This window comes from Ursus americanus, chromosome 8 (assembly GCF_024610735.1).
Source record: "Ursus americanus isolate L20-20 chromosome 8, mUrsAme1.1.p, whole genome shotgun sequence".
Classification (NCBI taxonomy): Eukaryota; Metazoa; Chordata; class Mammalia; order Carnivora; family Ursidae; genus Ursus; species Ursus americanus.
The window spans coordinates 12,205,631-12,227,071 of NC_142134.1; the positions used below are offsets into that span (position 1 = coordinate 12,205,631).

The 21,441-nt window shown below is 36.3% G+C and overlaps 1 protein-coding gene and 1 pseudogene across 3 annotated transcripts in view; both read right to left on the minus strand.

Moving 5' to 3' along the window:
* Positions 1 to 21,441, minus strand: part of CCSER1 (coiled-coil serine rich protein 1) — a 1,291,424-nt gene that overhangs the window by 683,563 nt on the left and 586,420 nt on the right. The gene's annotated exons all lie outside the window — the stretch shown is intronic.
* LOC123788507 (insulin-degrading enzyme-like) overlaps positions 18,230 to 21,441 on the minus strand; it is a 28,694-nt pseudogene continuing 25,482 nt past the window's right edge.

Sequence of the window (21,441 nt, forward strand, 5' to 3'; positions counted from 1 at the left end):
TGTTCAAACATTTTATCTTAGAGAAAGAGTGCAGTAGGGAGGAGCAGAAGGCGAGGAAGAGAGTCTTAAGCACACTCGCCGCGGGCTGTGGAGCCTGACCTGCGGGGATCAATCTTACAGCCCTGAGATCAGGACCTGAATTGAAACCAAGAATCAGACTAAGCTTCCGCTTATTTAAATGTATATTGTTCACTGATAGGAAACTATGTATTTTAATTATGACATTTTCTTTTTCTCATTCAAGCATAATTAATTTTTAGGACTAAAAATCAATTCTATTTTTTTTATTAAATTCTATTATTTCTAAATTCAATAATTATTTATAAATATGGAACTCATAGTGTGATAAATAAAGTAAAGATGGCTACAAATCTTTTGCTACTATTCCTACTGAAAGATGGAGGCCAATGCTCTCCCCTTGGATGTAGGCTGATTTTATTGTTTGAGCAACAGGATACCATGGAATTAACCCTACATGACTTCCAGGACTAGGTAAGAAAAGGCCTTTCAGCTTCCACAACTGGTCTCTTTGAATGCTCCTTTCTCGGGTTGTTCCCTTGCAGAAGGAACCCAACAGCCATGCTGAAAAGGAAAACCACATGCGCTTCTGTTGACAGTCCCTCTATGAGCTGTGAAAGGACACCCAGCTTCAATTGCCAGCCCTGAGAACGAGCCGTCTTGCACATCTAGCCTAGGGGAGCTTCCAGGTGACCAAAGCCCACACCAATACCTGACCATAACTGCTTAAGTTGAATTATTCCCAAATTCCTGACCTGCAAAACTGTGAACAATTAAAATTATTATTTTAAGAGATTAATTTTGGGGATGATTTGTTACAAACACCACAGCACACATGGACAAACTCCAAATTATTATAATTAAATTAGTATAAATTATGACTCATTCTAGTTGTAAAATATGTATGCAGCTAGTTTTGAAATAAAATATTTTGTGATTTAATTTATGACTTTTGTGATTTAAGTTATAGTTTAGTGCAATTGTTAAATACCTCATTTCATGCATGAAAGTAAGATTTATGTCCTCATTGCATACGTTACTAGAGAATCAGACATACAGATTTAAAAATAGTTCACAAATTATCTTATTCTTGTATTTTTATTTGATAAATTTGGCAAGTTAGAGCCAGATACACAGATATTTGGGTAATTTGTCCCAAATTCAGTTAGCTGACTTCAGTCCCATATACTCCATAATTTATTTTTGCCTAGAATTAGAACCAACTCATTGTTTCAGACTATTAGATAAACAGAAATCAAATGCCAAAAAAAGGGCAAGTAGAATCTGTACATCATTTTGAAAATGATCATGCTGAAATTAGAAATATAGGTTAAAAATATCACATAATTTCTAACTCACATACCTTCACATAATTCTGCAGGTAAAATTATTAATGTAATTCTGGGCTACTAATTACAAACACATGTCAAAATTGGTATTGAGTAATCATGATTCTTTCTATTTATAGACCTCTGGAGGGCTTTACTTTATGATTTACAAATTAGTTTCTCATTCTTGTAAACAAAAAGGTCAAAAGATTTTTTAAAAATAAAGGAAAGAGACAACTCTATCAGAGAAAAGAAGGACAGAATGTTATGAACAAGTGGAAAAAGAAAGAAATAGGAATATGGTAGGAGAGGACAGCAGGGCAGAGGTTAGAAAACACAAAAAATGTATAATAATTGACAATGTATTTTGCAGCTCTACCTAAATAACTGACCCTAGGTAATTCTTATGTAACTGAGCTTTAAAGTAGCACGCTCTCTGCAATGCCTGAGCAGCTGGAGAAATAAAGCAGCGTAGGCATACAGTCATCTAAACAGGAACATAAAAGGAAATGTTTTTTGAATATTGAAAACAAGGCCAGAGTGCCTGGGTGGCTCAGTTGGTTAAGCATCTGCCCTTTGCTCAGGTCATGATCCCGGAGTCCCAGGATCAAGTCCCACATCAAGCCTTGCATCAGGCTCCCCACTCAGCGGGGAGTCTGCTTCTCCCTCTGACCCTCCCCCGTCTCGTGCTTTCTCTCTCTCTTTCTCAAATAAGTGAATAAAATCTTAAAACAACAACAACAACAAAATGAATAAAAACACCACTCTAATTTTTTACTCTTTAGTTTAAAATAATTGGAAAAAAATACAAATCATTTCAGTATTAATGCTACATGATAAAATTTTTTTTTACATTCAATTAAAAAATATTCTGGATTTGACTTTGTACATTCACTTATGAGATGAACTAACATTTCATTGATTTACAGTGTCTTTTTCTAACTATTTTTATAGAAATATAAAAATAAGAAAGGCACAAATAGGTGCTCAAAGTATCTTAGAAATACATATTTTTAGCATATAGATCAAATCAGGAAACAGCATTATCCCTTGACACAATGGCATATTGGCTGTGATTTACAAACAATCAAAGAGACTGTTTGGATATCAGCATAATCTTTTCCTTTGCAAGTGTTACTCTTAGGAAATATTAAGACTTCTTACTGATCTTTATCACTCAAAAGATAATGATAACAACACCTGCTTTTTGTATAGGATAGGGGCTTTATAATTTGAAAATCCTTTTATGTACATAATTTCTTTTTACTATTAGAATATTTCTTGTTATTAGGCAAAATGGTTATTAGGCAAAATGGTACATTTCTAGGATAAGTAAAGGCTTTAGGCATAAAAATGAAGCAGAAAAAGCAATTGCAGCAAAGGTCAAAGAAAAGGAAACCATTAATAATAATACGAAGATCCTTAGGGTATTTTCATTAACCTCTCAACAAAATATATTGTATTCCTACTTTTTTTGGAATCATTAAAAACAGTCTCCCTGCTGTTTTTAGGATGTTAAAACACGTAAAATCTGCTAGGATGTTAAAACAGTTCCATGAGACTGTGGGCTTGTCATTTCCAAGTTGGTAGAACGCTCTTAGATTCACTTTCTTACATTAATAAGAAAAACTTGAGTTGCATAACTCTTTTAATGTACTTCACTTATTTCTTTTCTGTTATACAGTAAGTGAACAGAACATGTTAATCTAAGTCATGATCCTTATGAAAAATATTTACTCAAAATTTTCACTATTTTGTTATTTGTTTCATCCAGGATTTTTTTGTGGAGGACAGAGAGTGGTTACAATAAAATTAAAAAACAACAACAACAACAACAACAAAAACCCAGACATCTGTATTTCATTTTCCAAAGCCTTCTTAAAATGATTTTATTTTGTAGGCATAAAGATGAAAACAAATTTCCTAGAGTCATAGAATGAGTTAGTAAGCATAACAAATTAGTTTTCTGATCTAAACTCATGGGTTTCATTAAAATCAATTATGAACTCTACTTAAGATATAAATGTCTTATAAACTCATCAACAATGAGCTTCTCAACAAAGAAAGTCAAGAAGTAATAAAGTAATATTAATTTACATTGCCCCATTGAACTTGCTTGATACAAAATTCCTGGGGAAAAAATATCCTTAGGAGATCTTAAGATTCTCTCATACCAGCATTTTTTTTTTCCTCACAGAAGACAGACATAACTATCACATTATACCTGTATTTTTTAAATAAGGTGATTATGACTCTTCCCACAATATAGATTTTACAAGAAAGAAAAGTGAAATGGTTAGAAATACCCTGTTAAACATTCCTTTCTGTTATGAAGTCATGCTTGCTTGCTTTTTATTTTTTATTTTATTTTTTAATTATTATTTTTTTAAGTAGGCTCCATGCCCAGCGTGGGGCTTGAACTTATGAACTTGAGGTCAAGAATTGCATGCTCCACCAACTGAGCCGGCCAGGTACCCCATGCTTTTCATGCTTTAAATAAGAAATAGGGGACCTCTTATCCCTCAAAATCCTGAATGAAGTAAAAGAATTATGTTTGAACATAACTTCAAGTTCAGTTTCTAAGAAGGAAAAGTAATTAAAGACATCAAACATATCCCATTCCCCACCTAGAAATGTGTAACACAGTTATTTTATTTTTGTTTTGTTTAAAATGCTATCCTGACCCAGTTTTGAGGCCTTGGTCAGAGGCCAGTTAGATCCCCTTCTTGAACAACTAATTAAGTCCACATTCCAAATACTTCTCTTATTGGGCCCTCACACTTTAGGGCCATTATGTACCAGCCCTACCAAACCAGGTACCAGGCAACTAGGGATAGCCCCCTGGATTCCCCAGAGCTCCTGGAATTATTCAAGGTAACCAATCCTCAGGGAGCCCTGGAAAGCTAGCTAACGCTATGCTGTTTGCCATTACACAAATTACCCCTACAGCTGGAGTTTACTGTTAACTCTGTAGCCTGAGAGTAACTTCCTGCATGGTCCTGCTTGGCAGCCTTCTTTTACTAGGAGCCATAAGCAACAGAGATCTGAATGTCAGGGTGTTGTCTTTACATCAGAAAAATTTTAAATCTCATAAAAAATAGTGCTGGCAGGTCTGACTTCAGGTAGTGGGCACCCTTCTGCCATTTACCTGGGACAAGAGAGCTAAGCCAGCTCTTGGGCCCTGGACATTTATGCCACCCTCAGATACAGAGGAAGGGCAATGTGAATAATACTGGGCACTGCTTGGTAATACGTATACATTTTTTTTTGCATAATAAAAGGAGAAAAAAAGTCCTTCTAGTTTTATATTTTAATAGAGTAAAAATCAGAGAGGAAAAATATCCCTAATATTAGCAGATCCTAAAAAAACGTATACTATCCTGTTTTATAGGGTGAATTGTGACAATAATGAAGAATACAGATTAAGTAATGCGTTAGGGATGTTTCTCGAGGATTCTAGCTTAATTGTAGAATTCTGGGGAGGAGAAAAAGCAGAAAGCTCAACGTTGTGCAACACAGGAATCATGGATAATGTGACTCAATTTAAGCAGTGGTTTCAGGAGTCTGGAAGGTCACAAAAAAGCTGCAAAAAAGCAATGAATTTTAGCTGACGCTACAGATCACAGCTACAAAACATAAGCCAGTATTAGACAGCAAGGAAAGGAAAAAAGGTCATGCTTTGTTCTTTTTAGAGTACTAATGGATAGTAACAGCATACATAGTAGTAAATTCAAATACTCATTATAAGCACAGTGTAAAGCAGGAGTCTTTTAAGGTGGCATATACGTGAATTTGGAATAACTTCTTCAACTTATGAAATAGATATACATTTGAATGGCTGCTTATGTAGCAAATGCCTGAATACTCTGCCCAACTATATAACTAACTTCCATTATAAAACCAAATGTTTGGCTTAAAGATCCTATAAATTAAATTAAAGAGTACTGAGAAATTTTAGATGATCATTAAACAACACTAAATTATCCTAAAAACTATTATAAAGGAAAAAAACCCTACAATTCTAGCAATGTTTTTCATTGTTGTCTCTCCTTTGAGATAGACAAGATTGCACCTGAGTGTTGTGTCACAGTTCAGCTATGTGACCTTGCCACAAATCAATCACTGATAACAAAAGTACAATTTATTGAAATTCTGAAATAAAAAATATTCTGCTTACACTGTCAGTGGATATTCACATTTTTTACCATGAAGGTGGTATTAACCACATTTTTCAATGTTTTAACAGCTTTCCTATACAATAGAACTAAAATACAGTGACTGAAATAAACCCAAGTCTGCATTAACACAAAACCAGTGTCTCTCAGTAGTGGTCTGCACTACTTCGGAGAGCATCAATTTCCCTCATAAAATGGGGATCGTGTACGCATTTTTTCCCACAATGATTCACTCATGTATATATAAGGGAAACAACCACAATTAGGCATGGTAGGTAGAATGTCTACAACAGCAACCCCAAACTTGTCCTGCCCTCATCTCTAGATTCTATGAATATGATATCTCCCTGGTGATTATTTTATGTCCTATAGTACAGTTGACTTTAAAACAGGGAGATGATCTGGGTGGGCCTAATCTCGTCATATGAAGCAAAAGTCAGATATATTCCAAGCATGGTAAGGATTTGATTCACTACTGATGTTTTGAGAATTGAAATGGCTGTGTGAGATGGGATATCATAAGGAGATAAGAGAAATAGCCAGCAAGGAAATGGGACTTCCAACCTTCAATGCCAAGGAAGTGAATTCTTCCAAAATCAGGGATGGGCTGGAAAGACACCCCGAAGCTCCTGATGAGGACGGCTGGATGACACCTTAATTTCAGCTTTGCGAGACTCTGATAAAAGACTTATAAGTGTTTTTTAAGTCACCAAGTTGCATACACAAATACGGAGACTAAGGTAATAGAGTTAGAGAAAGCTTTCTTGACAAAAAAAAATATCTAACCAGTATCTCAATGGTCAGAAGAGTTAGTTAATAATCAAATAAAGGGAAGCATTTTCCAAGCAAATGCAGGATGATGAGAATTCCTGAAGTAAAGGAAACCATTGTAAGAGTTCAGGGAACAAGTGTTTTAGTATAATGGTATGGAGAGGTGTACATTGGCAAGAAGACACAATTGAGAACCAAATCCTGAAAGTCATTTGGGCCACAGTAGTAAGCTGGTTTATTCAGAAGGCTTTGATGTACCAATAAAGAATTTTAATCCGTGGAAGGATATGATCAGATGTAAGTTTATGCAGCTTACTGTAGGTACAACACAGAGAATGGGCTAGATGGGATAAAGACCAGGGATAGGAGGCTGGTAAGAAATTATTAGTATTTAAACTAAAATGGGGTGATGGGAGTGGATGTGAAAGCTATTTAGAAGGTGGGCTCTTCCAGATATGGGCGGCACAGGAGGGAAAAAGGAAGGAAAGAGTCAAAGGTGATCTAAAGTGTCTGGCAGATATATGGGGTGAATGCAAGTGTTGCTCATTCTTGTTGACAACAAATCTAATTAGAGGTGGAGGAATTTAAGATGAAGAAAATAAAATGAGTTTAATTTGTGACTCTTGTAACATCCAGCTGAAGAAATCGAATATGGATTGTCGAATCATTAGAATATTGATGTAGTGAAAAATCAACAGTTGAAAGATGATAAGTGACTGGGGAAAACAAAACAAAACAAAAAATGACTGAAAATGAACAGTTTGAGAATGAGGAAAGCATGGTGCCATGATAGTCAAAGCAGGAAAGAACTTAAAGAGAGGAAGATTAATGATGTTAGATGCAAGATAATGTAGATGCAAAGATAAAGTAAAGTAAGGGCTTATCAAAACTCATTGTTGACTTTAACAAAGCAGTTCTAGGTGGCATGTTAGAAGCAGAACCCAGATTACATTGGCTCAGAAGTAAACTGAAGATGTGGGAGCAGTAAGGAGTTACCAACTACATATTTATCAAAATATAAGCTCCTTCCAGGACTGGTTAGGATTGAGATGGGGTGTGTGTGTGTGTGTGTGTGTGTGCATGCGCGCTCTTGCTGGAAAAGCTTGAACAGGCTTAAAGATTGATAAAAATGATTCAGTAAGGAAGGAAAAGTTAGAAATACAAGAGAAAGAAGGACTAAGTGAGGGAAGGAAGTCCTTCAAGTGTTAAGAGATGAGATCCAGTACATGGAAGGAGGTATGAGCTTCCAGTAGGCAGAGAAGTATCCATGAACATAAAGAAATGAAATAATCTTTTGTTGATAGTACTTCAATGATAAAGGATCCTCTTTCTAAACAATTTTATATAATGGAATGCTAAGGATTGAATGTGTCCCCTCAAAATTCATATGCTAAAGTACTAAATGCCAGAACCTCAGAACATGACGTTGTATGGAAATGGAGTCATTGCAGATGTAATTGGTTAAAATAAAGAGAGTACTATGGGTAAGCCCCTAGTCCAATATGACTGATGTCTATAAACAGGAGAAATTTGGACACAGAGAAATGTACACGAGAAGAACACCATGTAAAGACTGGAGTTAATGTCACAAACCAAGGAATTACCAGAAGCTAGGAGAGAGACCTGGGACAGAGTCTTCCCTAGCACCTTCAAAGGGAACACAGTCTTCCTGACACTTCGGTCTCAGAATTCTAGCTTTCAGAACTGAGACAACACATTTCTGTTGTTTAACCTACACAGTTGGTGGTACTTTGTTATAGTATCCCTAGGAAACCAATGTACATAGACATAATGTAATTTTCAACTGCTACACCTTCTTATAGATTATACATAAGTAATTGAGTTTATATAAAATATTTCAATTAGTAAATGAGCAAACAGAAGTAAGAAAGGATGGAAAAAAGAAAGTACATAAACCATGACCTTTGTCTACCATGTCTCTTACCTTCAAAGCTCTCCAAATGCTCATTCTTATTTCTAACATAGGGTAATATTAAATAAAATGGAGGGGTTATTAGCATATCGAGTATGTCAGTAGTTCTTCATTCCTTCAGGTTATAAACATAAAGCACTTTTATCTTTGCATATTGAGTCACTACTTGATTCGTGAACAAGAAAGACATGCAGGTGTTTACTTAAGTCTGTATCTGTCGCGGTAGTTTTGGCTTTAGTCACACTCAGTCATTCAAGGGAACACCAGGGTTTATTTTTGTGGACTTTGGTGCAGAATGTTAGTGCAGCCACCACCATATTCTTGAACTTGACACTGATCAAAATGATCAAAATGTCTCATCAAAGTCAAATTTGTTTTGACCACTAATCAGTATGTGAAGTTCATAGAGATTCAAATTCCTTTCCACATATAATAAAAACGTGGTAAGAATAATATCACCTTCAGGAATGGGGGAAATGCAAATAAATGCCCTGATACTCATACCCCATCCTCATTCCAAAATCTGAGCCCTACTGGTTGAAAAGGGGGAAAAAAACAAAAACAAAAAAACAAGGAAAGAAAAGAAACCTCTGATGACTGAAAATTAGTGGCCATACCATAGATATCCATTATTATAATGTCAAAATATTAAAGACAACCATAAGTATGCAATAATTAAAGAATTGTTATTAAATTATGGTAAATCTATCCAATGAAATATGTAACTTTGAGAAAGGCTGGTTACAGAGTCTATATAGTAACCTGAAAAATATACTTTTAAATTTACATCTAATTTTAAATTAAACCTAAATATTTATTCAAAGATATTTAGCAATCAGGTCACCTGCTGAATCTATGGCACATGTGGTATAGTCTCAGAATAATAGTATATTCAAACGAAAATATTCCAGGACCAAAAAAGAAATTCAAAACAACCAGAGATCTTCATTTGCATATCTTGAACATAATTTCTAGACCCGTAGTTTACAACGATAATTTTTACTACTACAATATTCTCTTCTAGCAGTTTCCCAGAGACTCCCAAGTTCTCCCAAGGGTCCTACAGTCCTTGCTTAGGGACCGCGTGTCCTTCTTCCAGCCCAACTTCCCTTCTGATTCTGAATCATAAGAACTCTTGAGAATGTGTCTGATAAGGAAGTCCTCCATCAGAGGGTAAAGAGGAAAAGAACTTAAGTAAACACCCAAATTATTATTATTTTTTTTTAGATTTTGTTTCAAATTTATTTATTTGAGAGAGAGAGGGAGAGAGAAAGAGAAAGCGTCCACTCAAGAGCAGGGAGGAGGGGCAGAGGGAGAGGAGAAGGAGACTCCCTACTGAGCAGGGAGCCCTACGCAGGGCTGGATCCCAGGACCTTAAGATTGTGACCTGAGCCAAAGGCAGATTCTTAACTGAGCCACCCAAGTGCCCCCCAGACTCGAATTATTTTTAATGAATAGAGAAAAGGTAACTCAGAAAAATATTTACATAAATACCCTCCCCCAGCACCACAAAATTAAAACTATGTGAATATTTACTAGACACCAAAAACACTGAGTAAAAAGGCTAAATTATAAACACCTGTAGGGAAAGAATGGTGTCTTTGAATCCTTTTGATACGAAGTACTCTTTACACATAAGAAAGTAGTAAGTGTTTTGTTAATTAAGCTTAAGAAAGTATACAAAAACTGTTCAAAAAGATGTTATTGCAAATCTATTAAAATGTTAAGATTTTAAGGAAAATAAATGACAACTTATGAAAGTGTACAACTTGAACATACAATTTTAAATGGCATTGGACTGAGATTTACTTAGAAAGCAATATGTTTAAAGGTGAATGATACCTTATTTCTGTCAATAATTGTCAAGTTATTTTGCTTGAACACAGAAACTGTAGTTGTAATTCTTGAGGTCTTTATTCTGAACTTGTCACATTGAGAGATTTGCACTTTAATAGTATTATATTATCTTGAAAGTAATAGACCTGTTCACTTTGACTCTGAATTTAATATGATTTCTCTTCTTCTATTGCTACTTTAATTTTGTACAGCTGTGCAATGCCTAACACCATAAGTAGAGAGCCAGTCGAGTCACAGGATTATAACACAATAAAAAGAAAAGAAAGGGAAAGAAGAGAAAAAACAAAACAAAACAAAACAAAAGGAACAGAAAGTAAAGAAAACCTGTATTATAAAGGAAGCCAACAGCAAACTAGATAGGTAGTTTTCAAAAGCGGGTGAATGAAGACTTTACCTAAATCATCTGGGGGAGTATTTAAAAGATTTACAGTTTCTTCCTCCCCCAATTTACCCTGCTGGGTTTATGAGACTCAATTGCAGGTGTGAGTTGGAATCCATCTTTTTTTCATTTTTCTAATATCACTCTTGGGAACACAGTGCTGTTGACAATCAGTTGAAAAAGGAATGATTATTAGAATAGTAAAAACAAACATATGCATGTATGACAACAGGTATAATTTTGCTTCTTATAATCACAATGTGCCATAAATTGGCCTTATATAGCAAACACTTTCCATTATCCAGGATGGTGGGGGAAAGGATAGGTTTTCCATAAATTACTCAGAGTTAGTTTTATATAAAATCATGAATAGTATGGGAAAGGTTAAACACTTGTTCACTAATATTCACAATACTGGTACAAGAGAGAAGCCCCCTAAATTGCAGTAACTTTTAGCTTAGATATTCTCTATTAGTTCTGTTAGTCCTTAAACTGGATTAACTTTCTACCTTCCTAAGACAAACACAACAACAAACAACAGCAAATATATTGTCTTTCTTAACTTCTATCCCTGATTTTCTCTTCCTTTGATTAAGAGATTCTTGGAAGAGCAACTATACTTATAGAACCCATACCCTCATTTGCAATTTAGCCATGAATAAATAATTGTTCAGTCTTCTTGCCTCTGAAAACTGGTTTCCACTCAAGTCAATTAAAACTGCTCTCATCAGTGTTAAGTAAAAACATTTTTCGATCCTCAGCCTGATCTATGCTTTAGACTTGGCAATACAAAACTCCATTTTTATTTTTTATTACTTTTAAAGATTTTATTTATTTAGTTGTCAGAGAGGGGGACAGAGAGAGGGAGAGACAAGCACAAGCAGGGAGAGTGGCAGGCAGAGGAAGAAGCAGGCTACCTGCTGAGCAAGGAGCCTGATGTAGGACTGGATCCCAGGACCCTGGATCATGACCTGAGCCAAAGCAGATGATTAACTGACTCAGCCACCCAGGCGTCCCCAAAAATCCCTTTTAAAAAATATCTCTTCCTCCTGGACTTCTGCACATTTTCTCCTCAGATACTTTTCAAACTCCTTAATATTTTTCATTTTACTTTGTTCTTTAAAAGTTAATACTTTTCAGGGCGCCTGGGTGGCTCAGTCGTTAAGCGTCTGCCTTCGGCTCAGGGTGTGATCCCGGCATTAAGGGATCGAGCCCCACATCAGGCTCCTCTGCTATGAGCCTGCTTCTTCCTCTCCCACTCCCCCTGTTTGTGTTCTCTCTCTCGCTGGCTGCCTCTATCTCTGTCGAATAAATAAATAAAATCTTTAAAAAAAACACTTTTCAGGTTTCTATCTGAAGACCTCACCCATCTCCCCTTAAACGTTTTATCTCAACAACTTATTGTATTAGCAATTACCTATAAACTAACGGTTCCAGAGTTATCATCAATCCCCATCCCCTCCTCCCCAGTCTTCCGAAATCTTGTGCCAAATTCCTAACTGCTTCCTGGAGATTTGCCACTTGTTATGTTCCAGGTGTGTCAGACTCAAACTTTCACATCTAAAATCTTTACCCTGAAGGGCAACATATAATTTCTCCTATAATTCTGGTCTCAATTAATAACATCACGTTTCCTATAACGTGATCAAGAAACTTGATCCACCCTTGACTTCTTTTAGAACTTAAGTATTTCACTTCATATCTTGCTGGTGTGGTTTCTGATGATGAGATGACTATTGTAATTCTCTCTTTCTCTCTTCTTTCTCTCTAGAGGTAAGATTCTTTCTCTGGATTCTTTCAAGATTTTCTGTCTTTGGCTTTCTACAGCTTCAATATGGTATGTATAGGTGTAGAGTTTTTATACTTTTGCTTGGAATTCCCTGAGTTCCATGAACCTGTGGTTTGATGTCTGCCATTTATTTTGAAAAGGTTTTGGCCACTATGTAAACATTCCTCTGCTTCATTCTCTCTCTCTTCTAGTACTCCAGTTATGCACATGTTATACTCTGAAATTATCTCAGAGTTCTTGGATATTCTGTTATATTGTTCCCATTACTTTCTCTTTTTGTGTTTCATTTGACATATCTTCAAGCTCACTGATCACTTCCTCGGCAGTGTCTAATCTACAACTGAGTCCATCAAAGGCATTTTTCATTTATATCCATTTCTAGCATTTCATTTTGATTTTTAGAGTTTCCTTTTCTCTGTTTACATTGCCCATTTGTTCTTGCATGCTGTTTATTTTTTTCCATTAATGCCTTTAATATACTAATTAGAATTATTTTAAATTCCCTGTGTAATAATTTCAAAATCTGTGTTTATATGAATTTAGTTCTGCTCCTTACTTTGTTTCTTCTTATTTTCCTGCCTTTTAGCATGCCTTGTAATTTTTTCGAGAGCTGGAGGTGATGTATTGAGTAATAATAACGGAAATAAATAGTGTGAGTTTTTATGTTAATCTTGCTGAAAGTTGGGCTGTGTTTGATATTTGCTGTAACTGTAGGTCCATGATATATCTTCTCACATTCTAAAACTAACCCACAAACAGTCCCCTTTCTGACTCCAAAATTCCTTTAACTCATTCCCTTTCTTCAATTCCCATCACCACTGCCTTAACTCAAGCCTTTCTATCTGGTTAGACTTTTTCATATGTCTCAGAATTGTTCTCTTTGCCTTTGTTGCAACACTAAGGAAGAGAACCTTAACTGAATTATTTATGTATATTTATTTCCCTATTACATATAAACTCTTTGAGGATAGAAATCATATTTTACCTTTGCACATCACAAATCATGTAGTCCCGTAGCTTTCACAGAGGAGTTCAGTAAATATCAATGAAATTAATGGATGGATGGGCAAATCATCTACTATCTTCTATGCCGTTAGTGCTTTAATAGAAAAAAATTGGGCTGAAACTTGAAGTTAAAATTGATTTTGATTTCCTTAGATTAGTCCAGAAATTCTTAAGAAAAGATATTTTGCCCACAAATATATTCCATTAATGATACCAGTAGCTGCCTCCTGGTGGTATTCTAATTATCAATTCAATGAAGGCAGAACAGGAAATGTGCTGTATAATCAGTACTCTGGAGATATATATATATTTAATCCTGGACAATTCACGTCTTAATGCTCAAGAAAGTATTTATCAGGAAATAATTTTACGGCCTTTCACAGCATTAAAGCCATCTAGGAGAATACTCTATAATAGAAATATTCTTTCTCTTATTTTTGTTGCCATATCTGGCATTTAACACACTGCTTTGGTTTTCACCATTCTCTCAATATGATTTTAAGTTTTTTGTAAGGTACATCGCAATCATTATTCTATCTTTCATAAGTAAATTGAAATAGAAAATAGAAATAGAAAAGATAAGTGACTTGCTCAAGGCAAACACAAAAGTTATCAAAAGAGCTAAAACAAAACACTGTCAAATATTTCAATAACAAAACCAATGATTTCATACTTACAGACAATAGCTATAGAAAACTGAGAAAAGTGCAGTCATTTTTATTTTTCCTGAGAGCTAAAGCCAAGACTGTCTAATACATATAAAGATAGTTTTTAATGAACACAGAAAAAAAGTTTACAAAACCTTTTGTTTTTAGCTTCATAAGGAAATCAAACGGTTTAATTTCAATATTCCATATTTTATCAGAAAAAAAGTCTTCCAAATTTAACTTCTGCTAAAATAAGGGAAGACTGCCTACTTAGTTCCATGGGCATTAAATCCATCATTTCATTAAATGTGATTTTACAGAAACCCTATGAATTAGGTGGTATTACTGAGATTTTACAGCAGAGCAAGGTGGCTCAGAGAAACCCCAGTAGCCAACATTCCACAGTCACACATACATTACAAAGGAGGTTTATACAACTACATGTTTGCTGAATGACTAATTTCTGAGTTGAGGTCAATGACTGGTTCTATAGATAATAAAGAGTGTTATGATAAATACTCTATCTAGATTCCAAGAGTTCAAGATTTCTTGAAGATCACACATATTTAGAAATGTTGATACTTCAGTGAATTTAGGTTATCTTTACAAAGTATGTTAATGAAGTAAAAAGGGAGTATTCCTGGGGGAGGAATCTTCCTGTTCATTAGTCTTGCTTACAGAGCCTCGGTAAGTTCAATATTATTTTAGGGGAATCATTTGAATGAATATCAAAAACATGTAGAAGCCTACTGTCCTTTGACACTTTTCCTTACAGTTAAGTGGATGGAAAAACTCCTTTCTCCATTGACTTCCATTGTCAACTTTTGAATAAATAAAGTCCTGGTGGATAATCTGGGCCTCCTTAACCCTGGTACCCTTTTGAAATTGGTCAGCGAAAGTTTTCAGACTTCCCTAGGGCATGTAGTCTGCAAGTGCAATAAAAACAAATGACTATATTTGCACTTCTTACTAGTTCAGCATTTTGCTTGAATTATTTTGAGGATCATTAATGAAACTGAAATATCCTTAGAGATCATTTAGATGGTAAACACAAAAGGATACTGAGGTTTGGGCTTACTTTCTGGCGATTTCTGACCAATGCCTTTTTGGAAGAAAAATAACCTGAAGATTAGAGAAGAAGCTTGTCCTCCCTGAGTAATAGACAGCATAGGCTTCCCAACCCCAACAGGTGACAGCGATTAACTACATCAGAGGGACTCAGGGAAAGTCAAGTCCTGAGGGCATTTTTACAAATTAAGGTGCTTTTAAGAACAATAAAAGCTATTTAAAAATGGCTTAAACAGAAAAGATATTTATTTATCTCATAAACAAGATAACCAGTGATGGGTGGTTCCAGGCTCAGCTAATTCAGCAGCATAAAAACATAATCAACGATCATGATATTTTCTATGTTAGTTTCACTCATCCTCAAAGGGTAGGCATTAGTTCTTGGGCTTGACCCTTTGTAGTTGTAGGCAGGGAAACACAAATCCAAAAAGGATGCTCTCAATCAGCTGGATTTAACAGTGGGAAGCACAGTTTTCCCTCTCGCAAGTATTATTTTCATCAAAGGCATACTATTCCCTTGGTCCATTGGCCAAGATTGGGCCACACAACCAAGCCCAAGGGAGTATCAGGCCTTTTTTTAGCAGGCAGGTTCTATACCAAGGAAAACTGTCTGCATGGGGAGAAGATCAATGAGGTAAGAATCTGACATTGTAAGACTACATACATAACTTGTAGGGAAAGTCTGGCATCAGTTTGCACTCTTAAAACTCATTACTTTAAATATCTTTCATTCAGTAGAGTATTTAGAAATAAGTGAATATTAAATGTTAGCCATTTGACAAGGGTCTGAGAACACAGCAGCAAACAAGATGGAAAAAGAAGGTTTATACTCTTTAGTGCAAAGAACAGAATTCTAAAGTATGATGATGTTGTGGAAGAGAATTACTAGGTTCTAGAGAAACCCGCTCCAGTCTTTCCCGATTAAGCAATGCTTAAGCTGAGACCTGGGAAAGTTGATTATAATTTTGCTGTGGGAAAAGAAAAATAAAATACACCTTGACTAAGATAACAGGGAACACAGGAAGTTCAAGGAAATAAAAGATACCTAGCATAGATGAAGTATGGAACACAAAGAGACAGAATGACACTGGACAATGCTATAAAATCAGCCATATGATGCATGCTTCCCAGACCTTTTATTAAGAACAAGGGGAATGAAGGTTTTTAGACTTTATTTCAAGGACAAGAGATTTTAGTAGGGATAAGACATTTAGTAGGGATATGACATATTTGAATAAAACTGTAAGAATGGGGAAAAAGGGAGAGGATAAAGTTGTAAGAGAGGAAGTGAGGATGCCAAGTAGGCTACTAAAATTCTAGAGGAAAGAAAGAATAGTATTTCTGAGTTCCTGGTAGTGGACCTGAATTATAAATTTTGTCCCAAGTCTTCTAAGAAAATGCTCAACTACTGTCTAAAATAGCTTTTACCAGGTATTAATGTATTTGATTTAACCATACATAGTTATAAATCAATTCACTATGGTTTAATAAAGAGTTTTCAAAAGTCAACCAAGAACTTCTAACACCATTTTCTAATAGAACAGCAATCTTGAGGAATGCATGGCTCCCTCTAGCTTATATGTGGTATCCCACATGAAGTTCACTGGTTTTGCAGAAGAGTATTCCCTCCCCAAACATAAGACAGAATATGGGAAACAAAATGTAATCTCTGGGATGTTGGTTTTGTAAATAAAATAATAGGTTTGGTTTTTTAATTTGTTTGTGTGTTGCTTTGGTTTGTTTTTCCACAAGAATGTATTTCTAATAATAATACTGGCCTTTAATGGAGAATTTGATTACAATAAATTTTGCTTCTTAGATATTTTTACAAGGCTTACTTACAGTCATCCAACAAGAGATACATGTATCCATGCACTCATGCACATTCTACTTTCAAACTAATCCTCTCCAATGTATTTTTCGAATGCTTGAATTGTGTTTCTTTCTATTCAGGAACTTATGAATACTGAAATACAATATAAATCTTCTCCCTATCATAGTCATCCAACTGCCAGTGGTCTGTAAAATACAGATTCAACAAATTAACTTTTGTTAGACCTGAATTCTCTTCTTCCTACAGTAGTAACTTTAAGCAGAACAGTGTTCAAGATAATGTAATTTGAGTTATACTGTTATTAGGCAAAAACAATGCTTATTCTTTAGAGAAAACTATATGAAAATAGTCTAATAAATGTATTCAATCATGAGACCGTCGATTGTCTTCCTTTTCTTCCCCCAAGATATTAAACCAGCAGAATAAGAAAACATTTAAAGGAAAGGAGAATTATTACTAAAAGAAGCAGCTAACATTTATTTTCTTTTAATTGTATGTCAGGCACTCTGGATATATTGTCTCATTTAACCCTTACGATAGTCCAGAGTTAGGAACTTGTATGTTGTGATTAACCATGGAAAAACTAATGCTTTAAGTGTGTAAATAACGGACTCAGTCTTCCAGAACTACTCTGTAATAGTATTAGGTCTGTTTGGCTCTAATGTCTGGATATTTTGCTATAAAACATCTACAATATGCCGAACAATCTTAGGTGTTTCAGACACATTTAATTTAGTTAGTACGATGATTCTGATGAGTAGATATTAATATCTATGTTGAACAGATAAGAAAACTGAAACTCAGAAAGGCTTAAATACATCTTTCAATGTCACTCACTTAAGCAGTGGACAAAGGTAAGTAATGGAGTTTTCATTTGAATCTACACATTTTTTTAAAATTTATTTGAGAGAGAGAGAGAGAGAGAGCACATGCGGGGGGATCAGCAAAGGGAGAGGGAGAAGCAGGCTCTCTGCTAAGCAGGAAGTCTGACGTGGGGCTTGAGCCCAGGACCCCCGGATCATGACCTGAGTCGAAGGCAGATGCTTAACCAACTGAGCCACCCAGGTGCCCCGAAACCTATACATTCTGATATCAGAGCAACTGTCCAGGTTCCAATTTACCCAAGATGAATAGTAGAAATCGTGACAAATAATCAAAAGAAAACTCAGTAAGGGACGGGGTAGGAAGTGCTAGAAGTGAAGTCTTCGAGCCCAACAGATTATGTGTAGAGACACTTTTTTTTTTTAAAGATTTTATTTATTTATTTGACAGAGATAGAGACAGCCAGCGAGAGAGGGAACACAAGCAGGGGGAGTGGGAGAGGAAGAAGCAGGCTCACAGCGGAGGAGCCTGATGTGGGGCTCGATCCCAGAACGCCGGGATCACGCCCTGAGCCGAAGGCAGACGCTTAACCGCTGTGCCACCCAGGCTCCCCGAGACACTTTAAAGTTGTCTATTATGGCAGAGATTTATTGATTAATTAATCCATTCATACATTTTTCAACAAATACTTTGTAAGCGCTTACCATGTGCCAGTTAGTGGGAATATAGTGTTCAAAGAAACAAGTTTCCAGTTGAGAACTGAGAGGACTAAGTTTACTAAGGCTTACTGGGTGTGCCAAGAGGAAGATAATTAAGAAACAGAAATATGTGAGGTACAAAATTAAAAACCTTTGTCATTTACTAGCTGTCTGACCTTTCTTTTTTTGTAATTTAATTACTTTGGATTTTTAATATTTCTACATAATGACATTTGACAATTCCTTTTTTTTTTTTTCCCTTCCTGTTTGTCTCACTAATAGTGAACCAGAAGCTATTAAAGTGGCCGAAGTTGTTTTCCTAGCCCCTGGAGGACTCAGGGATGCATCCACTTGAGGAATCCGAGTTTGGCAGCCATGAAGTTAGTATGTGGTTTCACAAGGGGAAACAGTGGCAAACCATGCTTGAACTCGGCACGTTCTGAATCACTCAGGTTGTGCCAAGGCTGGTGCTTGTGACAAGTTTATATCATTTTGACATGGGAACTCTCCAACCATAGGACAAGAAAGAATCCATTTCCCTGGCAAGAACATGAATGGATACCGTATGTCTCCTTGGAGCATCTACTGCCAACATTTCCTTGTAGAATTTGATGATATCCCCCTCAGTAGGTGTCTTTATTTAAACATGCAACTTCTGTATTATATCCGTCAAAACTGTGCTGCTGAAAGATTATCTCCCCCAATATTTAGCACACTCTGTGGATAGTTTCTTTGGTTTGTCTAGTCAATGAATTGCTAATGCTTGAATGTGTTTTTGAAAAGCCTCTTCTGTCATGTCCTCTCTGGACTTCTCCATGGTTATTAAGAAAGCTTCCACTCTGCTTTTGCTTGTAGGCAATGAGGTGGCTTTTCTGACTGGATGATGAATCGCAAGCCCTGCGTGCCATTGGCTTGACGTGGCCCACTGAGGATGATAAGCCCAGCTGCTCCCTGGTGAGCAGGGTATTGAAGAAGCAAGGCTCACAGATGATCTAATAGAAGAGCTCTAGAAACATATTCTCTGAGATGCTTTGCATGTCCGTCTGGTGGTATATCTCGATGCCACAGTTATTGTGAACTTCATTCCTCTGCTGATAAACAAGCCACCCTCTGTCAGGGAGCCAAACTTCTCTAGACCGAACCAGCTGACTTGGAAGGAGAGGATTCATACGAGCATGTTCAATAACGATGTCTTTAACTATCTGCATAATTCCTAGTGCAGCCTGATTTGTTATGTTTCTATGGGAGAAGGGCTTCAGTCTGCAGCCATTGCAGGAGCTGAGGTATGAAGGCCTTAAGGGTGACATCATCCAGAGCTTCTTTTAATTCATCTTTAGTCCAGGCCACTTCACAGCCATCAGCAAGCGGAGGTAGTACATGGCGTGCTGGCGAGGCTGCCCAGCTTGGAAATTGTTGAGAGCACATATATGCCTCTTTGATAACTTCAAATCTTCTTTCATCAATCTCAAAGGCAGCCATTTCCTCAATAACCTTCTTTAGCAAAATCAGCTGCTTGTCATCGTAACCTTTCACTGAGAGATACATCCCAAAGATGGTATTTTGGAGGTCATAGCTCAAGCCTGCTAGCTCTGCTGCATATGCAAATTCATTGAGAAAGTCTTTGAGAATTCAAGGAGCTCAAGGCACAAATAGGCCATGTTCCAGTGCAAGGGGTCCATATAAGCAAAGGAGCTGAAAAAGTCAAAGTTGAGACAAGCCTCTGGCAAGAAAAATTTACCATCTTGTTTGAGTCGGTTGCTCATATCCTTAATAAGAGAAGGGTATGGTGCCATTTCCTTTTCTAATGACAAAAATCTCAAAATTCGTAGGAATAAATTCATTTTTCATCGGAAGTTTAAATTTCCTATTCAGGTCAGCATTTTGCCATGTCTTAATGACTTTGTCTGGTACAGCTTCTTGCTTGTACTGGGTTCTATGCCACTCTTCTGCATGATCAATTTTTCCTTCAAGACTTGGAAACTACTGCAACCCACACATTTTCTGGTCTGAGTTTATCCAGGACCATCTCCATTAAGGCAGGTCTAAATTCTTCCAGTAAATATTCAGCTGGGAGCACTTCTTCTAGGCGATAATAATTCAATATTCCTGCAATCTTAGAAATACAGCTCATGGCCTCTCTTTACCTTTAAACCTAAACGCAACAGCATTCAAGCCCTTGCACTCTTGGAAAACCCATTCTTGAGGTCCTTCTGCATATAACTTCTGAATGTATTGAAACATGTGCAAAATTATATCTTCAACATGGAATAATCCTTCCTCAGTCAAGTCCACATTAATGACAAACAAACACATAAAACTTCAGGCTCTTTTCCTTCTGCCCACCAACAGGAGTATTTACTCAGCCCTTTAAGGTCTGATAACAGACTTCCAGGACCTTCATGCCGAATGAGATGACTAAGATAACGGCCAGGATTTGATCTGTAGTATTTCTGAAGATCAGGTATGGGAAACGTCACATAAAGATTCCTGACATCCTTAATGGGTACTATTTTGTAAAGCTGTTTAAGATGTTCTTCTTGGAAAGGGTGTTCAGGAAATTCTGGCAGTGGGACATTTTTGTTCTCAACTTCAGAAAATAACTTTACCACCAGATTAGTCAAGTCTTCTCAAGATTCACACAAATAGCCATTAAGTTGGATGAATAATAAGTAGAGTGGAATGTCAGTAGCTCTAGCCTTTCATCAAAGCCTTCGTGGTTTGGTCTAGTCTCTAAAATATATTTGTTACCTGTCCCAAATTTGCTGAAAGGATTCCCTGTAGCTTTTCCAACTGAAAGAGTCTCCGGGCATCGTTCATCACAGGCTTCTCATGTTCTGAATCAACCGCATTCACCTCTTTATCTTTGCAACTGTCATCAAACAAAGGGCACAGGAAAAATTGTGCAAACTAGACTACCAGTTTATTATCAAAGGCTATAATTCAGGAACACCCAGATGGAAAGGAGGTACAGGGCAAAGGTACCTGGGAAGACGCACAGAGGACACTCTTTCCCAAACCTCCATGTTTTCATTAACCTGGCAGTTTTTGACCTTTCTGAAATTCCTTAATATCTGAGTACTTCAGTTTCCTCACACGAAAAATGAGAAGAATATTGCT